Source organism: Pristis pectinata, chromosome 2 (assembly GCF_009764475.1).
Source record: "Pristis pectinata isolate sPriPec2 chromosome 2, sPriPec2.1.pri, whole genome shotgun sequence".
Classification (NCBI taxonomy): Eukaryota; Metazoa; Chordata; class Chondrichthyes; order Rhinopristiformes; family Pristidae; genus Pristis; species Pristis pectinata.
The window spans coordinates 101717602-101721408 of record NC_067406.1 but is presented as its reverse complement, the minus strand read 5'-3'; the positions used below and the strand labels follow the sequence as shown (position 1 = coordinate 101721408).

General features: G+C 49.0%; 1 non-coding gene across 1 annotated transcript; it reads right to left on the bottom strand.

Moving 5' to 3' along the window:
* Window positions 1-1674: 1674 nt before the first annotated feature.
* LOC127567579 (U2 spliceosomal RNA) lies at window positions 1675-1874 on the bottom strand. The gene has a single exon (XR_007955918.1). It is a non-coding gene; the product is annotated as a U2 spliceosomal RNA (small nuclear RNA).
* Window positions 1875-3807: the final 1933 nt, after the last annotated feature.

Sequence of the window (3807 nt, the reverse complement as noted above, 5' to 3'; positions counted from 1 at the left end):
CACCTCCAAAGGTTGCGGAGGTATGGCAGCCCACACTCTTGTAAGAAAGTCACATCCACCTTGACCTTGGCGAGGTACTGCAAGGCATTAACAGATCGCGCAGTGCGCTTCACACTGCGCACATCTAGAGATGCCAGTTTTATCTCTATGGCTCTTTTGGAGTTCAGTTCCAGTTACACAGTCCATTTTCATTTGTCCTGGACCCTCATACCCACAGCTTTGGTGAACTGCATCGCCGATTCCGGGCTCAGATACTGGGAGTGGTCTCCCCCTGGGTGTGGGGCCCCTTGTGGCGAGGCTGGTGGTGTCGCTTGGGGGGGGGGGGGGGGGATCTGTCTGTGCCCCTTTCACTGGTAGTCCAGTTTCTTTCCTCTCCCGGTGCTGGGGTGCATCAGATGCGGTGCTGCTCGTGGTCTCCCGGAGCTGGGGGCGATGGCCTCTGTGCTGCTCCCGGCCTCCCTGAGCTGGGGGTCAGCGGGCAGGGTTGTTCCCTCGCTTGTTCCTGTCTGTTGGTTCTCTTCCACCTTCTCTCCTCCATTTTGCTGCTTCCTCTGCCTCCATCATTGGCTTCTGTTTTGCTTTCATCCTCTGAAGAGGAGAGGTTGCTGGTGTCCATCTGTTGCATTACTCTTTTCTTTCCAGTACTCCTGTTTTTTGTGGCCAATTGTCTCTTGGGTGGCGTCTTCTGTGCTTTCTTCCTCTTCACCACCTGTCAGTCCCTTTCTTGTCCCTCCCCCACTCCTTCTTCCACTGACTCCTCCTCTTGGGGAGAGGGCTGGGAGTTCATAGCTGGGGGTTGGGAGCTCAAGGCAGTCGGGCTGTCCTCACCCTCCCTGGTCTTGGTCTCTTCTGGGGCCACTGTGCTGGTGGGGGTTGTGTCGGTGTTCCTCAGGGTGCTATTGGTGCTGACACCCCCTCTTATTGCCTGTGCGTAGGTACAGGCCCATTTTGGGCGGGCCTTGTAGAGGTGGCCTGCTTCCCCGCACAGGTTGCAACATTTGCTTTCCCAACAGTCCTTTGTTTGGTGACCTTCCTGCTTGCAGTTCTTGCAGATGACTGCACTGCACTGCGCCGCCACATGTCCGGGTTTGTCGCCGTTGCAACACACCCTGGGTTGTCCCGTGTACACCATGTATCCACGGTTCCCTCCGATGGCAAAGACTGAGGGGGGGGTGGATGATGGATCCATTTGCGTCGACTCTCAGCTTGACCTTTACCTGGCGCTTGCTGGTCCAGATCCCAGACAGGTCCTTGACGTCGATGCAGCTTCCCGCTCCCTCGACTTAATGAGCCAGGAAAGTGAGGACATCCACCACAGGCACATGTGGGTTAAATATGTGTACCGTTACCACATATTCCTTCTGGGTGGAGAGGGTAAAGAGTGGCTTCACCTTCAGCAGTGACAACGGAGCTTCATTCCCCTTCTCCCAAAAGTCCTGCAGCAGTTTCTGCCATTCTGCTGGGTGCTTGAGGGTAACGTCGAAGTATCCGTTACCCGTGAAGTCCTGGAGGCAGTAGGTATCCTTTGCCTCGAACTTGCAAGTATCCAGCAAGACCTTTCCGATGAAGAGGTCCCACATGAAAGGGTTCCCTTCGCTGAGATCCTTCACTGTCAGTCGGACGGTATTGCGGATCCCTCCTCCCGAGGTGCTCGTCGCTGCCGCCATCCTGATGTGGTCGTTGCCGAACAGAGGAGTTAGACTGGTTTCTCAATCAGCATTAGGATCCTCCTCTGTGTCAGCAGGTTAAGCTCTCATCAGGCAGCTGCTTGATCGCGAAGAGCCCTCGATGTCTTTTCTTCAATGTCAGTGTCTGTAGAGATCCACCATGAGTTGATACTACACTTGATCTTAGCCAAAAGGCCGAGAAGCGATCCTTAATGAATGTTCCTCCTCTGTTCTTCATGGAGAAAGACATGAAGACTTTAAAACTAGGAAAAGCAATGGGGAGATCTTGGGGATAGTCCACATTACAGTACAGGAGGTGCTCTTGTACATGTTACCCCTGCCCCAGTCCCATGTAGCTATCCAAGCTCTTGAAAGGTACGAAGGTAGACAGATCTCCAGGGCCTGTCCAGGTTTATCCAAGAACATTGTGGGAGGCTAGAAAAGAAATTCTGGGAGCCCTGTTTGAGATATTTGCATCATCATTAGCCATGGGTGAGGTGCCAGTAGACTAGTGGGTAGTAAATGTTGTGCCTTTAATTAAGAAGGACAGCAAACAAAGACTTGGGAACTATAGACTAGTAAGTCTAACATCTGTGGAAGGAAAGTTACTGGAGACGATTCTGAGGGATAAGATATACGTACATCTGGAAAGACAGTGGTAATCAGCATGGCTTTGTGCATGGGAGATCATGTCTAGTGAACTTGATTGAGATTTTTGATGTGACCAAGATAGTTAATGAAGGCAGGATGGTTTATATGGACTTCAGTAAGGCCTTTGATATGGTTCTACATGGTAGGCTGTTCTGGAAGGTTAGATTGTATGGAATCCAGGGAGAGCTGGCTAATTGGATACACAGTTGGCTCGATGGCAGAAAGCAGAGGGTGATGGTGGAAGTTTGTTTCTAGGACTGGAGGCCCGTGACTGGTGGTGTGCCTCAGCGGTCAGTGCTGGGCCCATTGTTGTTTGTCATCTATATCAATGATTTGGATAAGAATGTACAAGACATGGTTAGTAAGTTTGCAGATGACACTAAAATAGGTGGTATAGTGGACAATGAAGAACATTATCAAAAATTACAGGGGTGTCTTGATCAACCGAGTAAGTGGGCTGAGGAATGGCAAAGGGAGTTTAATTCGGATGGGTGCGAGGTGTTGCATTTTGGAAAGTCAAATCCAGGTAGGACTTTCACAGTGAACAGCAGGGCCCTGAGGAGTGTTGTAGAACAGAGGAGCCTTGGAGTACAGGACCCTTGGAGTACAGGTACATGATTCACTGAAAGTGGAGTCACAGGTAGGCAGAGTGGTGAAGAAGGCTTTCAGCATGCTGGCCTTCATAAGTCAGGCATTGAGTATAAAAGTTGTGAAGTCATGGTGCGGTTGTACAGGACACTGGTGAGGCCGCACTTTGAGTATTGTGTTCAGTTTTGGTTGTCCTGCTCTAGGAAAGATGTTTATAACTGGAAAGAGTGCAGAAAAGATTTACAAGGATGTTGCTAGGACTTGAGGGACTGAGTTATAGGGAGAGGTTGGACAGGCTAGGACTTTATTCCTTAGAGCATAGGAGACTGAGAGGTAATCTTATAGAGGAGTATAAAATTATGAGGGGCATAGATAGGGTGCACTTAGTCTTTTCCCCAGGGTTGGGAAATCAAGAACTAGAGGGCATAGGTTTAAGGTGTGAGGGGAAAGATTTAATGGGAACTTGAGACGCAACTTTTTTTACACAAAGGGTGGTATCTGTGTGGGATGAGTTGCCAAAGGAAGTAGTTGAGAGAGGTACAATAATAACTTTTATAAGACAGTTGGACGAGTACATGGATTGGAAAGGTTAGAAGGTTATTGGCCAAATGCTGGTAAATGGGACTAGCTTGGATGAGACATCTTGGTCGGCATGGACTAGTTGGGCCAAAGGGCCTGTTTCTGTGGTGTATAACTCTGTGACTCTATGACTATAATTTGTAGCTCAGCTAAGCATTGCATGCAATCTATTATTGGGGAAACCCAATTACAAACCTTAAGTTGGCCCAGTGATTGAGGATTAAATTAGTGAATGTTAATAACCATTACATTAGCTTATTTACACAAATGACTTAGTCGAGGAGTTTTCTGGCACAATAATGATCTGCATTTGCATAAAATC